Source organism: Lontra canadensis, unplaced genomic scaffold (genome assembly GCF_010015895.1).
Source record: "Lontra canadensis isolate GAN:19392208 unplaced genomic scaffold, GSC_riverotter_1.0 scaffold192, whole genome shotgun sequence".
In the NCBI taxonomy this organism is placed as follows: Eukaryota; Metazoa; Chordata; class Mammalia; order Carnivora; family Mustelidae; genus Lontra; species Lontra canadensis.
The window spans coordinates 734738-757569 of record NW_022631186.1 but is presented as its reverse complement, the minus strand read 5'-3'; the positions used below and the strand labels follow the sequence as shown (position 1 = coordinate 757569).

At 39.9% G+C, this 22832-nt stretch overlaps 1 protein-coding gene across 1 annotated transcript in view; it reads left to right on the top strand.

The window, feature by feature from the left end:
* The first annotated feature begins 829 nt into the window (after positions 1-829).
* The window catches only part of NEXMIF (neurite extension and migration factor), a 167013-nt gene continuing 145010 nt past the window's right edge, over positions 830-22832 (top strand). Inside the window, exon 1 of the mRNA XM_032847727.1 lies at positions 830-936. The gene's annotated coding sequence lies outside the window, so the exon portion shown is untranslated. The remainder of the gene's footprint in view (positions 937-22832) is intronic.

Genomic DNA, 22832 nt, shown 5'->3' with positions numbered 1-22832 from the left:
AGGGGAGGGAGGGACAGACGGACAGAGTGGGAGGGGGCACATGGGGAAGGGACTATAGACAAGGTAGAGAGCAGGAGGGAAAGGAAAGGCTGTGGTGGGGAAGGGAGACAGAGGGGAGAACGCGGCCAGCAAGAACAACCGTGTTGGAGGAAACAATGGCAGGGGCAATAGCGATGGTGGCAGCCGAGGCAGTCCCACTCTGGGCACCTTTCTGAATGGGCAGAGGCATCTCAGGGAAAAGAGAAGAGCAGGCAGCGCCCGCTGAGGCTCTGAGAAAAGCGGCGGAGGGAGGGGAAGGAGGAGGAGGAGGAGAGAGGGGGGAGGGGGACGAGGCAGGGGGAGAACCCGGGACGGAAAAGCAGTAGCATCAGCATCAGCATCAGCAGCCGCCACCGCCACACCAGGAGCAGTAGCAGTAGCAGTAGCGGCAGTAACAGCATTTAGCAATAGCTTTAACGACTACAGAGACAGTAGCAGCCGCCCTCCTTCTATCTCCCTCCCGCGGACCGCCGCAGCCACCGCACCGAGAGGGCTCCAGCGCCACGCGCGCAGCCCGCTGCTGAGGTAGCCCCGGCCAGAGCAAGCGGTCGTGCACCCGAAGCACGGACCCCGGGAGCAGCACCATAGTCACCGAGGTGCTGAGTTTCAGGGCCAGAGCCCGACAGCTCTGACTCCATCTAGCGCGGCGGCGGCGGCGGCGGCGGCGCCTGAGGGACACAGGCGCGTCCACCTGGCGGGCCTGGCGCATGGAGCTGAGGCAGAGGCGGCGGCGGCGGCGGCAGCAGTAGCAGCGGCGGCGGCGGCAGCTCAGGCGGCGGCGGCAGCTCAAGCAGCTGCGGCGACGGCTGCAGCCCAGCCTTGACTGCGACCGCGCTAGTTCCAGCGCCCGCTGCCTGAGCCCGCCAGCGATTTGCGCCTGCTGAGTCGGCCTGTGAGGTGAGTACGAGCGTTATCGACCAGCTCCCTGGCCTCCTCGCAGGCTCCCCGGCTGGCTCGAGGTGGCAAGGGGTGGGACGAATTGCGGGAAGCCAAGATCCAAGAGGAGGAAGGGAAAACGGAAGGGAAGACCTCTGTGTGAGAATGGCGTGCATCTGTGTGTCTGCGTGCGAGGGAGCAAGGCAGTAAGGGCGAGAGATCTCGGGTAGCCCTGATAGGCACTGCAATCTAGGAAAGGCCTCTGCTTGCGCTGGGAGAGGGGGGAGGGGAAGCGAGCGGGCCGGAGCCTTGGCGCTCACACGCACACAGCCCGGCATCGAAGACAGCAGTGTGCCTCCTCCTTTCGGGCTGCTGCTGAAGAGATCCTGGCCAGGGAACTGGCACCAACACTGCACGCTTCCGCGCAAGCGGGAAAACCCACGCGGCGGCCGCAACTGGGAGCCAGGGCCAAAGCGGCAAAGGTGCGAAGTACGGTCGCCAGCGCCCCCTACGCGCTTGGGGCTGCCCTGCCAACCTCGGAGCGCTCCCCAGCACACGCCGACCGACCGAGGGCCGCGGGCGGGTTTGTGTTGGGGGCCCCAGCGAGCCTCGCCCAGCCTGTCACCTCCTCTGAAATTGGCCCTCGGCCCCTTTCCCGTTTTTGGCAATCGAATTGACACTCTCCTGCGTAGTTTCTGGAGCTTCGCTCTGCCGCGCCCCGCTGCACACGTCCGCTGGGGTCTCGCACACCCGGTGGGGCTGGGAGGCTGCGAGCGGGTGTGGGGAGCAGGGCCCGCTCTGGGAAAGTATGGAAAACGCGCCGCTGAGTTGGCGCCGTTCTGCTTAGGAATCCAGTGGTTTCAGCATGACTGCTTCTCTGTCTGATTCGTGAGGGACCGAATCACCCGCGCAAGGTTTCCTGTCTTTTCCGAAGTTAAAAAAAAAAAAAAAAAAAAAATTGGCATCTCCATTTCAACATCGGCACACTTGATTTTTGTCGAGCTTCTGGTTGCATTTTGGAATCAGTGGGTTTCATATTTTGCTTTTGGGTTTTGGCTCCCAGCATATTGTTGAATTCTGTGCACAGCAGTGTACTTAGCTATGTGGCCTTTTCCTAACGTTCCATTTTCTAGACTCTTATCTGAGGAGACGTGATTTGTGTGTAGGGCTGCTAGAGCTGTTTTTAAAAAGCATCGAAAGCATGTCAACCAGTGATTTAAATATCTCCTCGGTTGTTTTTGGCGGAGGAGCGGTGTGCTGATAGTTCCTGAAATATTTTGCTTGCTGAGAAAAGGTGTTCCAATAGCCTTCTCTGAACTACAGAGACCATTTGGGTTTCAGAGAATGAATCTCCCTTAAATCTTGTACACATAGGGTGCCATAATCAAATATTTTATTTACAGCAGTGATGTTCCGGTGGCTGAGGAGAATTTACACTTATTTAAAATATATTTTTAGAAGGGAACAGAAAAACCCTAAGTGACTGTCATTTTACATATTAACTGGGAAACTGGATAATCAAATAAAACTGGCTGAGTGTCTGAAACTATCCCAGTGAAATATGTGGCTGTGAATATAATTAACCATCTGTCTAGTGAGCAATTTAAATTTGGGCTGGTACATTTTTATTACAGTGTCTAATTTCTGGAAGACTTGTACATTTTACCCAGCAGTAACAACAAAAACGTATTTGCTTACTAGGTCAAAGATTTACTTGTGTGGTGGTGGGATTCCCCTTCCTCCCTGCCCTCCCCCGCCACCATGTTTCCTAGCCCTCACGCTTTGACCTGTGAGATCAAATTGAGCCTCTTGTTTTCGCGTATGGCATGTTTACAGTAGAAGAACTCAGACTGGTAGCTAGTGATTAGACATTTTTGTTTCTCAGAAATACCTTCCAGTTGCATGCATTTGAGTTGAACAAAATGTAATTTTTTTTTGTGCACATGTGTTCAGATGGAGTAGGGTGATTCAACAAAATTCAAGACTTCAAAATTGACTTCATTTACTTTCTTTTATTCTAATTATCCACCTAGCTCTTACCTAGCTGTCCCAACCACCTTTCCACACTCCACAAACACACACACTCACACACACAAAATCATATCCTTTTGTCCTTATAGCCAGTTTCTTAGGTTAACAGTATTCAGATCTGTGATTTTATCAGTATATTGAGAAACTGCTTTTTCTGGAAATCAAGAGTGTAAAATACAATAAGATGAAAGGACCTTGTATGTATTTTTAAATTTTTCCCTATGATGTGATTTTAACAAGAAATTTGTTACTATGGGGGGAAAAAGGAATAGATTTTGGGTGGAGATGGAATGGCCCTAGAAGATTAAATTTAAAATAGCTGTTGTTAACATAACAGAACAGAACAAAATAAAAATGAACCACTGATTGATTATGCAGTGGACTAGAAAAAGTCATTTAAAGGAAAACACTTTTAAAACAAATATTTGGCTAAATAATAGCTTTGATTAATGGGTAACAATTATGTAAGCACATGGTAGAATTTGACATATGTCAAGTTTGTTAAAAGATCAGCCTGTTCAGTGAATAAATCTTTGATGCATCATTGCTTTTTAAAACATACAGGCGTGCATTGCGTGCACGCGAGCACACACACACACACACACACACACACAAGCAAACCTGTAACTCCCTGTTGCCAAAGTCAAACAAGTGCAGAACACTGCCACTTTCTCTCCATTTCAGAGCCTCTTTTCTCCCTTTTTCTTTTTTTCACAATCCTCTGGTTATCTGTAGACTACCCGGTGTGCAGAGAGAACTAAAGTTATAGTGGTTGGCTGTGTTTAGGAGTGGGATAAAAGAGATGAGGAAACTGATTAAGTGCTGGATTTTAAACATTCAAAAATGTGCTCATCTGTCAAAATCACCATGGAGGTCCTGGTTTCACCAAAATATTTGCTTAACCAAGAGTGACTAGCCTGGGCGCCTGGGTGGCTCAGTGGGTTAAGCCGCTGCCTTCGGCTCAGGTCATGATCTCGGGGTCCTGGGATCGAGTCCCGCATCGGGCTCTCTGCTCATCAGGGAGCCTGCTTCCCTCTCTCTCTCTGCCTGCCTCTCTGTCTACTTGTGATCTCTGTCTGTCAAATAAATAAATAAAATCTTTAAAAAAAAAAAAAAAAAAAAAAAAAAGAGTGACTAGCCTAACCAAAAAGCTTTCATTGATGGCAGTTTCTCTGTTCCTAAGTCCAGTTCTAGGGAATACTTTTTTTTTCCTCCTAATACCTTAGTAAAGGGAGAGAAAGAGATTCTAACTGGCCTTTGATTGTCACATTATCTTTAAACTTATTTATCTGGTGACATATACGAGGTTTAAGTGTTCCTGCTTGTAGCAACCAAAAAGAGAAGAACCAAAGTGGATGATAGGGAAGGGAAATGATATAATAAGGAGTAGGTCATCTGGCTACCCTGCTTTTCCCCTCTTAAAGATTTCAGTGACAATAGCCAGACCTCCAGGATCCTCTAAGTCTTTTTTTAACATGCGAAAATCCTTTTAGAAACTTCCTTTATCTCTATTAAGTTGATCTCCCCCAGCTTAAAAGTATATAATCAATTGCTCCTCACAATCACAGTGCAGTTCTTTCTGCTCACAGGTCTTATCCCCATGTTTTAATACAAACACTTACTTGCACAGAAAAGCAAAAGCAAAACAAAACAAAACAAAATTTCAGGTTTGGACATTTTAATTTTTTTCCCCTTTGCCTCCTATGAAAAATTGCCCATCACCTAGCTCCCTCATTAACAGTTTCTCCACCAGAAAACACCCTTTCAAACCCAAGGTCATAGGATTGGACATAAAGGACTTGCCATGTTCTGTGTGCCACTTTTTCACGGATGCCTTAAAATAAGACAAAGGGCACTGGATGAGACTGCATCATCATTTGAGCCTACCTTTAATTTCAGACCTTTACTCTCACCAAGAAATTCTCATTTTAGGCAAAGATCAACATTCCTTTCTTTTCAACAACACTGGCACTCTGCAATAGTAATAAGCACATCACAACCTTGGGGAAATCTGGTCTGGGTTGGGGTCTGCCTGGAGGATGGAGGGTGGTAGGGAGAAGCTGCCTTATACTAATGGTAGAGCCTTTTCTGAGCCAACTATAGGTAAGGGGTGAGGATGCTCTTTGTCCCTCTTCCATTCAATCTTTCATTTGCCTTGGTGATTTGCTAGGGAATGTGCTATTTTTGGTCTCTTTTTCTGTTGATAAGCACTATGACCTGATGTCTTTCCCTCCCTTGTTCTCTGGTAGAAAAAGGACTGAAGTCTTCAGGACAAACTATTATGTATATAATTTTTACTTTTCTAAAAAGCATTTTAAAGGGTCATCTATTTTATCCATCCCCAACAAGATGATTTTGATATAACAATTACTACTATTTTCTCAAACACTCCCAAACCTCATTTAAAAAGTTACATTTTTTTCTCTCTTAGTATCCCATTTTAAGTATTACACAACTAGGCTAAGCAAGCAGCTACTCCTAATATTTAACCTGAGGGGGTTTAGAAGTTAGAGACCAAGGTTATACTGTGGGCCTGACTACTAGAGTAATGCCAAGCCATTCTCCATTGAGAAAAGGCACAGGGATTGATTTTTCTGTAGGGCAAGTTAAACCATTTTCTCTATTGAGGTCTGTAAGTGGTGTGGCCGTATGTTATGGTTGAAACCTCTTGTCCCAGCATACTTACCTCACCCTTAAAAGCATCCCAGTTTGGACAAAAAAGTTCTGGGGTCATCCTAACTATAAGGCACCTTTAAATCAAACAAAGAGGTGCTATTTTAATTCTGGAGCAAGGCTATTCTTCTTTTCATGGAAGACTGGTGATAGGTTACAACCTTAAAGCATACCAGGAGGCATTTGGGTTTAGAAAGATCATCTTTACCATGGCTGTTGTAAGACAAAAGAGGGTCGTACCAACAGAAGTGTGAATTCATCTTTTTAGAATATGTTTTGAGAAATGCACAAGTAATTTTTTCTCTGTCCCGAATAGTTTGCATGTGGTCTTATCAAATATAAATATATAAATTATATCTATATTTATATGTATATATTTACATGTAGATATAACATGTATTTACATTTGCTTTCTCTGTAATGGCAAAGATGACCTTTTTAATGATTTTTTAAAATTTATTATTTATTTGACAGAGAGAGACATAGTGAGAGAGGGAACACAGGCAGGGGGCAGTGGGAGAGGCAGAAGTAGGCTCCCGCCGAGCAGGGAGCCCGATGTGGGGCTCGATCCCAGGACCCTGGGATCATGACCTGAGCCGAAGGCAGATGCTCAATGACTAAGCCACCCAGGTGCCCCGCAAAGATGACCTTTTAAACTACTTTCAGTTCTTAGTATCTGTGACTGGCCTTCATTGATCTAGGGCGGGGTCAAAAGAAACTATGGTTCACAGGCCAAATCTGACCCAGTATGGAAAAAGAATAATGCAAACAAGAAGAAAATATGGAGCTATTTAAAGTTGCTTTTGCAAATGTTTTCAAGTGTTCCCTTCATAAGCGAGCTTTACTTAGGCCAGTGTTAAAGTGGGTCCACATTTCCTGAATACGTATGTATCAGCTGATAGTTAGGGTTTCAGAGATTGTTCAGAACCTGGTGGAGTGGTTGGGTGATGACCTTAAAGGTAAAATCCACATATGAATCTGTTTGAGTCCAAACATTAATAGTGATCTTTTCTTTCCTGCCTATTGGAGTAACGTAAATTTTGTGGTGCTACTAAATTCTTTCTGGCCTTCTTTCCAGTATTTGCCACATTATTCCAAGCACACATGTGATTTATTAACCCAGAGACCAGGCCTCAGTAACTTGCTTCAACAGAGGCCTTCTGTCTCTTTAGTTACTAAATAACTGGAACACATTCAGAAGACATACTTTACTGAGTAATAGGATAGGAAAAGTGGACCATCACCACCTAGCTTAGTGGATCATAACCCTTATTTTTGGCATGAACTCCTGTGAAAATTTGATGAATGCCAAGGAAACTGTCTTCAGAAAAGTGCACATTTATGTATATGACACTTGCATACATTTTTAGGAAGTCTAACCATACATTCTGAGTTAAAACCTCTGCACTAGCCTTTGCTCGATTGTTACAAGAAGTCCTGTTGCATGGTTGTCATGGTCATGGTAGTTTGAAATGGAAACCATGAAAATGATTCTTTCAAGAAAGGCTGTTATTAATATACTTCTGTTCCACAGCTCTCAGCTATGGTTATAAATATTTTTCTGAATAGCCTGCACAGGTATTTTTTATTATGGAAAAGAATCACTTAGCACTCACTTTGACTTACTATTCTCACCAAAAATAAATCAAGGATAGTATCCCTAAATCTTTGATTTTTCAATTCTCAGATTCTTAAGAATGCCTGTTCAACACACACTCTTCACAAATTCATCAATATATAAAATATATTTTAGAAAAACTGATCCTTGTTTGCCTGCCCCCATCTCTCTTTCATCTATCTCTTTTTATATGTTTATCTTAGCCAATGGCTTTGACCAAAATAAAAAACTCTTGCTAGCATCAATTTTTAGGTGGAGTCAGAGAGGAAGGTGGTATCCAGATATCTTCATGAGGACTCCTGCTTCTTATGGGCATTTTGGATTATTAGCAAACTTGGTCATCTAACATGATGTATTTAAAGCAAAGCTCCTTAAGCTCTGCAAACAAGAATATATGCTGTATCTGTGTCTTACAGTTGAAGTGATAGGAATAGGTGGTATCCCTATCCATGAATAAATGTTTATTGCTTGTCTCTGCTTTTTATCTCAGCAGTTTGGAGTGCGGCAGAGTATGAGGGCTAATAAAATCCTAAATTTGGAAGGGTCCTTATTCATTATATCTACTTTAATCAGCAACATTTATTGGGTATCTACTATGTGCTAAGCACTGAGATACTGGGGACAGAAAAGAATAAAACAGATTCTCTTGTCTTATAGGAAGTTAGCTTTGTCCCTAGCTGGGTCTTTTTATCATCTGTAGCCCCAGCCTTTTTCTAATTCGATGCATTTTTCTATTGCTTCTATATTCTCCCCATTAGAAAATAAGTGTAGATCTCCTATTTTTTAAAAAAAGATATTTATTTATTTATTTGTTTATTTACACACACAGAGAGAGAGAGAGAGAGAGAGAGAGCCCAAGCAGGTGGAGCGGCAGGTAAAGGGAGAGGGAGAATCCAGGACCTGGGACCATGACCTGAGCCGAAGGCAGTTGCTTAACTGACTGAGCCACCCAGGCACAACCCCCCCACCCCTTTTTAAGATTTTTAAAAATTTATTTAAGATGTCTTGTTTTAACACGGCAGAAAAATTCATTGCAAACATGTATCTGTAGCTGTGACACTATTTCCAGCCATCATGGCACAAATGCTTCTGTTCTTATTTCTGCATTAACTTAGCAGGCCTTATTTAATAAGGAGTAACATGTTTCTTTTCCCTGCAATTCTGAGGCAATATTTCTATCATTGCTATCATTGGTGATGTGGAATTGCAAATAGCATTAGCCATGATGTATTAACCATTGAGTTAAGATTATAGTGCAGAGTTATTGACTTTTGAGTAACGAATTAAATGATCTCTGCAAAAAGCCAGCCACTCATCTTTGAGTGACTTAGTTTTGGTTTTGTTTTAAGATTTTATTTATTTATTTGACAGTGAGAGAGAGAGAAAGAGAGAGAGAGAGAGAGATCACAAGTAGGCAGAGAGGCAAGCAGAGAGAGAAGAGGAAGCAGGCTCCCCGCTGAGCAGAGAGCCCAATGCAGTGCTCAATCCCAGGACCCTGAGATCAGGACCTGAGCCCAAGGCAGAGGCTTAATCCCCTGAGCCACCCAGGTGCCCCAAGTGACTTAGTTTTTAACCACTAGCTGATGATTGTTTTAGTTTACTATGGCTGCTGTAACAAATTACCAAAAACCTAGTAGTTTATAAACAACATTAATTTATTTTCTCACAGTTCTAGAAGTCAGAAATCTGAAACTGGTCTCACTGGGCTAAAGTCAAGGTGTGGGCAGGGCTGCATTTTTTCTGGAGACTCTAGGAGAGACTTTTTCTTTGCTCTTTCCAGCTTCTAAAGTTTATCCACATTTCTTGGCTCAAGGGCCCCCTCCATCCTCAAAGTCAGCAACGGTAGATGGATTTCTTATGTCGCATTCCTTCAGTCTTGCTTTCACTGTCACATATCCTTCTCTGACTCTCACACTTCTGTCTCCCTCCTCCACTTTTAAAGACCTCTGTGACTACATCGAGTCTACCTGAATGGATAATACAGAATAATTTCCTCATCTCAAGGTTGGTTGATTTGCCAACTTAATTTCATCTGCAACCTTAATTCTCCTCATGACATATAATGTAACATATTCACAGGTTCTAGAAGTAGGATGTGGACTACTTTAGAGGGTCACTACTCTGCTTACCACAGCAACTTGGTTATTTTTTCTTTTTCTTTTGAAATAATTGTAGATTCACAATATGTTGTAAGGACAGAAAGGTCTTATATACCCTTCACCCTGTGTTCCCCAGTGTTACATCTTACACATACATATATAGTGTATGATCAAAATCATGAACTTGACATTGGAACAATGGGTGTCTTTAGTTTTATGTAATTTCATCACATGTGTAGATTTGTGTAACTACTACTACTGTCAAGATAAAGTACTGTTCCATCAACACAAAAGATCTTATGACATTCCTTTATTTTCTTTATAGTCACATTTACTCTGCTCACTCCCACTAACCCTAACTCCTAGCAGTCATTAATCTTTTTTTAATATCTATAATTTCTTCATTTCAAAAATATATAAATGGAGTCATGGAGTATGTTACCTTTTCAGGTTGACTTTTTTATTCAGCATGATTCTCTTGAGGTCTATCCAAGTTGCTTTATGTATAAACAGTAATTTCTTTTTTACTACTGAACAGTATTCCATGTTATGAATGTATCACAGTTTGTTTAACACTTACCTGTTGAGGAACATTTTGGTTGTCTCCAGTTTTTAGTTCTTACAAATAAAGCTGTACAGGTTAGTGTGCAGGTTTTGATGTAAATGTAAGTTTTCATTTCTCTGGAGAAAATGCCCAGAGTGTAGTTGCTGGATCATATGGTAAGTGCATGTTTCATTTTTAAAAAACTGCAAAACTATCTTCCAGAGTGGCTGCACATAACTTATCACTATCTACTACTATCAATATTTTACCTGTTTGAGTAAACTTAACCTTTTAATCCTCCCTTATTTATAATATTGTTGAATTAAGTATTTCCTCTACATATATTCAGAACCACATCAGACAGTTATAATTTTTGTCTCAACCATCAAACATAATTGAGAAACTCAACAGGAGAAGCAAAGCCAATTGTATTTACTCTTCCTTTAGCTTTTTCTCTTGTTCTTCCTTCCTTCCTGAGGTTCCACAATTCCTTCTTTTATATTTTTTTTTCCATTTAGAGAACTTTCTTTTGCCATTCTTTTAGTGCAAGTTGTTGGCAACCCTTAGTTTTCCTTCATCTGGGAATTTCTTTTCTTTTTTTTTTAAGATTTTATTTATTTATTTGACAAAGAGAGAGATCACAAGCAGGCAGAGCAGCAGGCAGAAAGAGAGGGGGAAGCAGACTCCCCGCAGAGCAGAGAGCCCAATGCAGGGCTTGATCCCAGGACCCTGGGATCATGACCTGAGCCAAAGACAGAGGCTTAACCCACTGAGCCACGCAGGTGCCCCAATCTGGGAATTTCGTAATTCCCCCTTTATTCCTGAAGGATGTTTTCACAGGATATAAGATTCTGAGTTAACAGTTCTTTTCTTTCATCACTTGCAAAAAGTTTGTGCCACTGCCTTCTGGCCTCCATGCTTTCTGATGAGAAATCAAATTGTTTTCTTCCCTTATAGTTAAAGCATCATTTCTCTCTCACTGCTTTCAAGATTATTTCCCACATCTTTAGAGTTTTCAGAACTTTGACTATAAGGTGTTGTGGCATGGATTTCTTTGGGTTCATCTAGTTTGGAATATTCTCAACTTCTTGAATCTGTAGGTATGTATCTTATGCCAGATTTGGGAAGTTTTCAGCTATTATTCCTTTGAATACTTTTTCTATCCTGCCTTCTCATATTTTATTTTTCCAGACCTCCTCTGATGACAGGAAAGTTAGATATTTTTTATAGTCTCACAGGTCCCTGAGGCCCTGTTTTTCAGTCTACTTTATTCTGTTGTTCAGATGAATAATTTCTATTATTCTATCTTCAAGTTGGCTGATTCTTTCCACAGTCCTCTCCATTCTGCTGTGGAACCCATCTGTTCAGATTTTTTAAAGTTTCAGTTATTATATTTTTCATATCTAAAATTTCCACTTGGTTCTTCCATGTGTCTTCTATTTCTTTGTTGATACTTTATTTTTTTTTGTTTCAAGAGTGTAATTGATTATTGAAATATTTTTATCATGACTGCTTTAAAATATTTGTGAGATAATTCTAACATCTCTGTCATCTTGGCAGAGATGAGTACTAGGGAGATATGGGCAACAGGGAACTCACCTGGATAGTATGGACCCAGCAGAGTTGGTAGAAACTATATCATAGTATTAACCAAAGTTTTTCCTCTTAACTCTTGGAAGAAAGATGGAGTGGCATGCTGCAGATTCCTGTACCACTCCACTTGGTTAAAGAAATAATCTCCCTTATTGGGGAGAAGTTAGTTTGTTTATTCATAACAACAAATACTCCATCTCCATGACTGAAATAACCATTGATTGAGGAAATATTAACAGAAAGGGGGTATTTATTATTTTTTTCTTTAGAATCCAGGGTTTATTTGGCATCTTTGTGGCCCTAGTGTTCTGCTCCTTGAAGCTTCCAGCATCTCAGCCAGGTGGGAAGCATTTGTGAAAGGACTCTGTCCTTCACAGAGCTCCATGTTAACTTCTTGGCACTTTTTGTCTAAGGCTCAGAGAATCAGCTGACCCTGTTACACAGCTTCTTTGTGCACTGGCATAACTATTGGTTTCTGAGGTCTTTCTTTCCTTTGACTTATAGGGGTTTCCTCAATGTAGATTCAGTGTTTTTTATCTCCCTTTGGAGCAGTTCAGTAACGTTTTCCTTACTGGCTCTCTGTATTTGTATGTATATACCTGTGTGCTTGTTTTTATGGACTGCTTATCTACTGTATCTCTTGGCAAAGAAAGAAGTATACCCACTGTTTATTGAGTCACATTGCCTTTTCCTATAACAAATCTTATATGTGCAAAGCTATAGCCTTGACATGTTAAGATGTTTCATAAATGACATAGTCAAATCCATTTGGCTAAATAGGTGAAAGGAGGAGGAATTTTGACAGGCTATACGGAGTTTTGCAGATTTATGTGGTTTGACTTAAAGCTAAACAAAAACACATATGCATCTGAAGAGGAAGTGGTTTGGAATTTTGTGTGGTAAAGAGAAAGATAAGCATGCTTTATAAACCAAAGTCAAAGTGTTGGTTGTTAAACCCTAGGCTGTGAGTTACCTAGATCCTTTCATGTGTGTGTTTGTGGAGAAGAGATGAGTATGCCTGGTCTCTTACTCAGAGATATGGAGATGATATAGTGGGCAAAACCAAAATCCCAATTTGTCGCTTTGTCTCTCAAGAGGGCTCCAATGTGCTATTTAATTCTGAAGACAATGGTCACCAGTTAAGCAGAGGGACCAAAGGATCAGGATGCTGCTATACAGATCTGGGAAGAGAACTTAGAATCAACTTTCCTTGCCATTGATCTCACTCTTTTCCTATAAGCCACTGTTTTGTTTTGTTTTGTTGGCCCTATTTCAACAGTTCTTTGGTAGCTACTCATTTCTATATATTTAGCACCTGAATAAATGGAAAGACCAACTTGTTTATTATTCAGATAAGATGGTGATGTCATGATATTGCCGATCCCAATGATTCACAATTCATCAAGGCCAAGTTACTTTTAGCCAACCATTGAAAGATGCTAAAGAACAGGTAGATGGACTAAACTCTTGATTTTCACATCTACATTCTACCCTCAGGGATGACTTGGATATCTTCCAGCATGGAATCCCATTGAATAATGGAAGACTAAAGTGATTATGGCTAATGCCAGGAATGGGGGTCCTTTATTTTCTGAAAATTCAATTTATTAGACTGAAAAATCCACAAGACTGTCTCAGGTATCTAGGCCATATACTAGACAAAACCATCCTCAATTACTTTTTTTTTTAAGAGAGAGAGGGAGTGAGAGAGAGAAGGGGAACTTGTGGGGTAAGGGGCAGAGGGAGAAGCAGGCTCCCACTGAGCAGGGAGCCCAGTGCAGAGCTCTATTCTGGGACTCCAGGATCATTAGTTGAGCCTAAGGCAGATGCTTAACCAACTCAGCTACACTGTCATCCCCTCTTTTAAATGAAAAGCCATTTGGCATAATATGTACTGAAAGGAAAAGCGTGATCCTACCTCTTTATTTTGCCCTCTGTCCTTTTGGACTTTAGCCTTTTTCTGACATCTGTGGTTCTGATCCCTTTCCCAGTAACCCTATAGGAGGCCCTTGGTAAGAAACTTCTCCCTGCTCCACGTCATCTACTTAGGAACTGAAATGCCATGTGTCACAGGATGTGAGGTATCACTAGTCATCTGTGCCCAAAGGAGGGTGCAGGGAGGACCAGCTATTTCTAGAACCTCAGGTAGAAAGAGTGCTCAAGCTGTTGAGACAATCTGAGGTGGGAGAGGCCTCAGTGAACAACAAGGCAGACAGCTGCTGTCTTGTTGCTGACATGGCCAGGTGAAGGAGATAACTGTGTGTTTAGTAGACCTGAGGAAGTGAAAATCCAGACTGGTGTGTCTTCATTCAAGAGACTAAGTTATGTTAGCGGAGTATAGGCACTAATACTGCCACTAATAACACCTTATAATTCTATAGCCCTTCTCTTCTAAAGAATTTAATAGGCTCCAATGTTTTATTTCATTTGGCCTCACAAACAACCTATTAGACTTAGGAAAGGTAAATATTGAAGACCGTGCATGACAAGTTACTTCCCAACCCTGGGCCTCAGAGTTTTTAAACTGTGAATGGGGGGCTTAGTGGAGGGCTGATCTCTAAGGTCTTTGTCCACAGTAAGTTTGCATGATTGTAACTTTTCCAAATGGGGGGTCTCATATATTTTACATTGAGTTGTTCAAAGTCACAGTATAAATCAAGGACAGAGTGATCATTACAGACCAGGCCCTGATCCCTCCCTTTAGAATGCCCTATCAGTGGTCTTTTTGAACAGTGAGGTACGGAGGATTCTAGTTTCTGAACATGTGAAGCTTGTGCTTATCCATTCAACACTCTCTCCTACTTAACCGTCTCCCCAACCTACCCCCCTCACTTATCAGCAGAAACTTTAAACTTCTCCTTCATATTGCCTGGGATCCATAACTTATTTGACTGCAGCTGCTTTCCTTGCATATTGTGTGGCTGGATGCAAGGTCACTGCTACCCTTAGAGAGCAAAGTCTGGAGCTAGCACTTCAGTTACATCAGCTGAGAAAGGTTATGGCTCTTGGGTGTGGCATATGGTTGGGTCAGAGCCATTTAAAAACATCATATTGTGACGTGCCCACAAAAAGCAAGGAGGGTTTGGGGGAAAGGGCTGACAAAAGGGGCCATGGGGAAATCAAGAGATAGTGAGTTGATAAAATCAAATGGATTCAATTGTTGATCAGTATACAGCAAAGAGCCAAGTTGACTGAGATTTCTTCAGAGTTGGGGGTAAAATGGCATTTCTGACTGTGACAGGGATTAGGTTGGGGGAGGCCAGTAGGGGAATAAGGAAAGCTTTATCTTCAGCATGTTCAGCTTTTATAGTAAAACATTTAGTTTAAGAAATGTTGTGAGCTGAGTACTGTGAGGCAATAAATTCAGAGAACCACATTTCCCATATGATTCCTGGAAACCAGTAGGAATTTGGCTGATGAAGGGATGGCAGAAGGTGATTTGTGGCGTTCTAATAGTCACCTTGGAAGCTGAGATGGAAAATTTGACCCTGAAAGGCTAAGCGGTTGGAGGAGACTCACTGGAAGTTTCTATCCAGAGAAAATCATTGAAACACAGTGGGATTTTAAATATATGGTGGCGGATGGAAGCTGAAACACTCAGGGGTTCCCATCTTGTAATAGGTCCACTTGTTAAGTCTTTGGTTTATGATCTCAAATGGAAGTTTGTTGGTTACTTTTGGGCAAAAAGTTCCTGAGGTTCCCAGGGCCTTTATCTAATCCCAGTGATATCCCTCTTTCATTTTTCTTTGTCCTGTTACTTTTTTCTCTTTTCCATTTTCCTAGTTTTGAGATTAAAATAATTTGTCATTTAGCAAAACAATCCATGAACATTTCACAGATCTTGAAAAAATAGAGAAGAAATACAATCTTTTACTTTCAACAATGATTTATGTTTTTATTTTGAGTAATTAGAAAAATACTGAAAAGTACCAAGAATCAATGATGTAAAAAACACACTTGTATCTCTACTCAGAATTGATGAATGTAAGTTTTTTAAATTGTGGTAAGTACACTTAACAAATTTTTAAGTGTACAACACAGTATTGTTAAATAAAGCACTGTGTTACATAGTGGACCTCTAGAACTTATTCATGTTGAATAATGACTATTATGATTTTTAAAGTTTCTTTTATTTTTTCACCTTTACTGAGATGTAATTGACAAATAAAGCTAAGATTTTTATTCAAGTGTAATTTGACATACAATATTGTATTAGTTTCAGATGCACAACATAGTGATTTAACATTTATGTACATTATGAGGTGATCATCACAATAAATCTAGCTACCATCTGTCACCAATATAAAATTGGTATATATTATTAACTATATTCCTTATGCTGTACATTGTATCCCCATCTCCTATTTATTTTATAACTGGACTTTTATACCTTTTAATCGCCTTCCCCTATTTCACCCTCCCTCACTCTCCCCTCTGGTAACCACCAGATTGTTCTCTGTTACCATTTTTAACATCAAGTTTGCTTTAGATTTTTTTCTAGAGATTTTTTTTCTAGTGGGAAAGTAAAATGTTACAGACAAGTTAAGTTCTGTCCCCTAATTCCAATTCCATTCCTCTCTATCCATTCCCAGAGGCAAAAATGAATTTGGTATGTATTTGTTATGTATTCTTCCATTTCATTCATATACATATATATGTATATGTGAATATATATTATAAAGACTATGTATATGAATATAGAATATATATTCTATATATAAATATATAGACAGGATTGTTCTTGTGTTTTTCTTAATTTACGTAAGTAATATCCTAATGTATGTGTCATTTTGCAATGTGTTTCTTCTTTTCATTTTTTTTAAAGAAAAAATTTGTTTGAGAGAAAGAGCACAAACAACTGGGGGGGTGGGGCAGAGGGAGAGGCGCACTCCCTGCTGAGCAGGGAGACTGACAGGGGACTCCATCCCAGAACCCTGAGTTCATGATCTGAGTCAAAGGCAGATGCTTAAGCAACTGAGCCACTCAGGTCCCCTGTTTCTTTTTTTCATTCAACATCTTGTTTGGGGTTATATTTAATTTTCCTTTTACATTCCCTTTTCCACTCTAATCATACTCTAAAAACCAATGACATGTGCATTACTTTTTCATGATAAAATAATTTATAATCACAATATAGGAAAATTGGAAAATTCTATCAACTGCTTGCTCTTAGGACCAGAGAGCTCTAAGTCCTCCTGTAGACTTTAATTTGCAAAGGCTGTAGGTAGCTCAGTCAGTACAGTGACTTTGGCTATAAAACATTAATGACCGAAATTAGAAGGGTCTCTAGGGATACCTTCTTATCAGTCTCCTACCCTATTTTATGAGAGTAATAGAGGCCCGGAGAAAGTAAAAGACTTAGCAAGGGCACACATCCATTTAATATTGTGCTTGAGACTTTTGGCTTCCTGTACTGTATGTGAAACCTTTCCATGTTCAAAAAAGGAAAAACAGAGAAAAGAAATTGAAAACTGTATGTTTTTATTTATAAAAATAATTCATTTTAATAACACGAGAGAAACAAAAGAATAGAAAAATGAAGAAATCAAGGACTGCCTATTTTAATATTTTGATCTTCTAATCTTTTTTTTTCCTGTGTATTTTTCTCTTTCTGTGGTTTTGCCCATGTTGGTTTTCTTCCACTTAACATTATAATATCATAATGCACTGTTTTCAAAAGGCAGATTTCTACATTGAAATCTTGCCAGTGAATAATTTTTAAGACACAATTTACTATTTAGCCATTTAAATAACACAGGAAAGGACTTGTGCAGAAAAAGAAATGAGGATTATGGTATAAGCCCCAGAAAGTTTGTTCCTGTCCTTTGACCAGATCTTGTTCTTCTAAAAGACAAAACAGCAACAAGATTGACATTTCCATGATTTCTGCTCCTGAAGTATTCATTCAAAACAGTTAGTTGTGCTCAGAAATGGCTTGGGGTGTGACCAAGGGATGCCCTGATAGACACCTTCACCTCCAAGCCAAGGTTAAGAGGTGCCCTTGAGGCCCACAGAGAACCAATTCTGGACATGCTGAGCTCAAAGAAGCCAACCCTAAGGAAAAGACAGTGGCTGATTTCCCTGGTCAGGGTGTGGGGGTGGAATGGGGTGTGTAATTTTTCCAGAGCTGGAGCACAAAGAGGATGATGATCTTTAAAATTTTTTCAGCATTAACTGTGAAAGAGAGTCATCCATCCCTGATAAACCACACCATTTCTATGTGCACACACATACATGATTAGAGTCTATTGAGTATAATTTGTTTGCGTTTATTGCAATACATGCAAAAGTGCATTCAACTATCAAGACCTGCTGGGACAGAGGTGATGGTTTATCATCCCAGACAGTTCAATGTATTTGAAACAACGAAGCACCGAGAAATTAAGCCACTTGCTCAAGTTTGTATAGCAAAAAATCATCATGCTGAAATTAAAAAATGAATTAAAAAAAAAAATGAAGGCACTGTTATTCCTGGTCTAAGGTCTTGGAAAGCCAGAACTTAGCCCACAGAAGCTTGCTGTGCTTCTGGTTTTATCAGTTTAATTCTTTGCTAGCTGGCCCTTGCTGTCTTTGATTCTGTTTACATTGGTCAATTGTCTATTTGTAGTTATTCAGAAGCTCTTGACAGTTTCAATTTTTCAGTTCTGGGCTCTATTCTTTTGCGCAGGGGTGGAGTTGTACCAGTGAGTAGCTGCATCTCTGCCCTAAACTCACTGGGGGTTCTGTGTGTATGTTTGTTTGCATGTGCATGTATGCCTGTGAGTTAGTGAGGACTGTAGGATTGGGAATATTTAAGATTTTAAATTGAAATAATTTTAAAAATCCCTCTAAAAAAACCCTCCCCGCTGCCAAAAGATTTTATTTTATTTCATTTTTTATTTTTTTTCCATCAGTAAACAATGTTTGTTTATTTATTTATTTATTTATTTATTTTTGAGTTTTTTATTATTTTTATTTTTATTATGTTTAGTAACCATACAGTATGGCATTTTTTGTTTGTTTGTTTTTGTTTTGTTTTGTTTTGTTTTAATTTCTTTTCAGTGTTCCAGAATTCATTATTTATGCAAGACACCCGGTGCTCCAAGCAATACATGCACTCCATCATACCCACAACCCCCCAACCCCCCACCCTCTCCCCTCCAAAACCCTCAGTTTGTTACTCAGAGTCCACATTCTCTCATGGTTCATCTCCCCCTCCAATTTCCCCCCAACTCCCTTCTCCTCTCAATCTCCCCATGTCCTCCATGTTATTTGATGCTCCACAAATAAGTGAAACCATATGATACTTGACTCTCTCTGCTTGACTTATTTCACTCAGCATGATCTCCTCCAGTCCTGTTCATGTTGATACAAAAGTTGGGTATTCATCCTTTCTGAAGGAGGCATCATACTCCATTGTATATATGGACCACATTTTCTTTCTTTTTTCATTTTTTAATTTTTTAAAAAGATTCTATTTATTTATTTGACAGAGAGAGACACAGCAAGAGAGGGAACACAAGCAGGGGAAGTGGGAGAGGGAGAAGCAGGCTTCCCACCAAGCAGGGAGCCCGACGTGGGGCTTCATCCCAGGACGACCTGATCATGACCAGAGCCACCCAGCACCCCAAAAGATTCAATTTTTAAGGATACTTATTTCTGCAGTTGATTGAGATTTAGAAATAGTGAGGATGAGGCTCAGCAAACATTCATTTCCCTGGGATATAAGGTGCTCTTATTTCCGGACCATAGAAGCCAATGTTGGAAAAAGTCCCAGCCGTGTTTACCCCAAGATTCAAGTTTCAATTCAAGGGAGCTTCTTTCCACCCCCTTTCCCCTCTCCCCAGCAAAAGCTGCTGAGCTAAAGCTGCTTTTAACAAGGAGTGGCTTTAGGCACGGAGTAGCATTTTCCCCTTCAAAGTGGGCAGATAACCTCTCTGTGGGAGTCTTAACCTGCCACACCTATCAAAGGCTTTGGGAAATATGAAGTGGCACTTACTGCATCTAGACTCCAGAGAACTTGCCTGCATGCTGACCATCTTGGTTGTGGGAAACCTTGCAATATTTTTGCCAATCCAAACCCCCCCCCCTTAACCAATCAGGTCTGAATGTGTGGTTTAGGGGGCATGTGTGGACTGTAGAAAGCTTACAGCTGTTCTCAGACTCAAGGAGGGTGGCAGACCGAGAAGTCCATTATTCATCTGTTTCCAGTGTCTCAGGTAAGTATATATTGCAGTCCTTGCTGGAAAAGACAAGAGAAGTGATATATACATACACACACACACATATACATACATACATATATATATACACACACACACACACACATACACACACACACACACATACACACACACAGATATATAATCTCTTATTGGTTCTGTTTCTCTGGAGAATTCTAATACAGATTTTGACCAAAAGCTCCCTTCATGACATTTACAAAAAATCTGATCATAGATGAGTCAAAGTTATAGGCCAAAAGTGTCGTGAAGAAAGCCAAGAAAGCAACTGGTCTCGAATAGGGTAAGTTTTAATCCCAGTTAAGATTAACTTTCTATTTGGCCAAAAGCCTTACTAGGTGATTGAAAAAATTGAGGGGGGTGGAGCTAATGACATCAGTGATTCCCAGCCTGAGGTCTCTGGTCATTTTAATGGACCGCAAAGGTAATCACTGGAATTCTTAACTCATTTTCAGTATTTCAAACTTTAAAGAAAATAGAGCACTTAACTATCATACAGCTATCTCAATTATCTAACTGTCAGGTTTGTTTTTCCCCAAATTACACCAACCAAGCACAATAACATTGGTTATCCATGCTGATCAGGAAGTCTGACGCATAAGTGTGTGTGTGCACCCATGAACATGGAAAAGCTATTATTTAATAAATGCATTTTTTTCAGAAGAAAAAAAAAACTCATAGAAGCCCTAGGCCTTATTAAAAAAAAAGATATCAGAAGGGTTTGGAAAGGTATGAAAAGATTGAGAACTGATCTAACTGATCTGTGGCTGAGGTCCCTTGCAATTCTTTTGGGCTTCCTCATCTATTTACCTCTCTAATCTTTTCCAGTGAGGACTGCAATATATACTTACCTGAGACACTGGAAACAGATGAATAATGGACTTCATGGTCTAGGAGAGCCAATTGTGTAAGTTCCAGTCCTAGGATAGGAAACCAATGTCCCACCTTTAACAGTCAAGCAGAGACACTTTAATATACATTAAAGGCACACAGTGTGGTTGGGAATTGCCTTGAGATTTGAGACAGGTTCTCAGTTTCTGGAAGGAGTATTAAAGGAGCTATCTCATTCCATTTATCTGAAGCTCAGTTGTTCATAGATACAATATACTTAAAGACTACCTACTAAGTTTAAGATGCTATAGCTGGGAAGAAGGTGGTAGGAGTAATCATGGAGTGGTAGGTCAATAATGTAGCCCTCATTTCAGGGAAATTCTTTTATTAGGGAAGAATTATGTGCACAGGACTATTTGAAGGCAACATGTAAGATAGTACATGCCTCTGGGGATTGTAAATTGCATACATAATACTTTGTTCACCAGGAACCAAAAAAAGATAAATGTAAAAAAAATGATAGATGTATAATGGAAAAGGAGGTAAACCAACAACTGTCCTATTTCTAACTGCCTGCTAGAAGAAGACAAATATAAGTTTTGCCTCACTGGTGCTTTGTGCAGCAAATCACAGTAAAATTTGGAAGACCCACCTTCCTTGCTATTGTATGTTTATCAACTAAGTGTCACATTGACTCTTGGCCACAAATTTTCTGCCTCCTGGTAATAAATAGATCACATAAACCATTTTTATTTAATACATTAATCACTTTTCTAGATTACCTTGCTTAGATATATCTATAGATAAGCAACTACCTCCAAAGGCAGTCCTTGCCAGAACACTAGTCTTTTTTATTTTATTATTTTAATTGTGCTAAAATACACATAACATATAATTTCCCATCTTAATTATTTTTAAGTGTACAGTTCTGTGACATTAAGTACATTCACATTGTTATGCACTCATAGCCACCATCCATCTCCAGAACTCTATTCATCTTGCAAAACTAAAACTCAGTACTCACTAAATAATAACTTCCAATTTTCCAATTTTCCCCTCCTTCAATCCCCTGATGCCATCATATTATTTTCTGTCTTTATGAATTTGACTATTCTAGGTTCCTCATATAAGTGGAATCATGCAGTACTTATTTGTCCTTTTGTAACTTGCTTATTTCACTTAACATAAAATCCTCAAGGTTCATCTCTGTTATAGCATGTGTCAGAATTTCCTTCTTTAAGGCTGAATAATACTCTATTATATGTATATATCATATTTTGTTTATACAGTCATCTGTTGATACACATTTACTTCCACCTTTTGGCTATTGTGAAGAATGCTTCTATGAACAAATACTGCTTCAAGACTCTGCTCTCAAATCTTTCAGATATATATCCAGAAGTGAAATTTATAGATCATATAATTCTATCTTTAATTTTTTGACATACTATTTTCCATAGCAGCTGAACCATTTTACATTCCCACCAAGAGTTGCACAAGGGTTCCAAATTATCGATATCCTTGCCAAGGTTTGTTATTTTCCTTTTTATCTAATAATAGCCATCTTAATGTTTGTGCAATAATATCACACTGTGTTTTAAATATCCATTTCCCTAAAGATTAGTGATATTAAGCAACTTTTTTATGCTTATTGGCCATTTAAAAAATCTTTCTTTGAAGAAATGTCTAAGTTTTTGTTCATTTTTTATTTGGGTTATTTGGGGTTCTTTGTTGCTGAGTTGTAGGAGTTCTTTATTTTGTATATCAATCCGTTTTCAGATATATGATTTACAAATATTTTTCCCATTCCATGGATTGCCTTTTCATTTCTTTTATTTAAATTCAATCGGCCAACATGTACTGCTTCTTTATTTTTTGATATAGTGTTCAATAATTCACCAGTTGCCTGTAACACACAGTGCTCTCAGCACATCTCATGTCCTCCTTAATGCCCATCACCCAATTACCCCAGCTCCCTGTCCATCCCCCCTCCAGCAGTGCTCAGTTTGTTTGCTATAGTTAAGAGCCTCTCATGGTTTTTCTCCCCTCTGATGAGTTCTTATTTACTTTTCCCTTCCTTCCACTATGATGCTCTTCAGTTTCTTACGTTCTGCATGTGATTGAAACTATATAATAATTTCTTTCTCTGACAGACTTATTTCACTCAGCCTCTAGTTCCATCCACGTCAAGGTAAATTGCAAGTATTAATCCTTTCTGATGACTAAGTAATATTCCATTGTGTATGTGTGTATGTGTGTGTGTGTATATATATATATATATATATATATATATATATATATATATATAT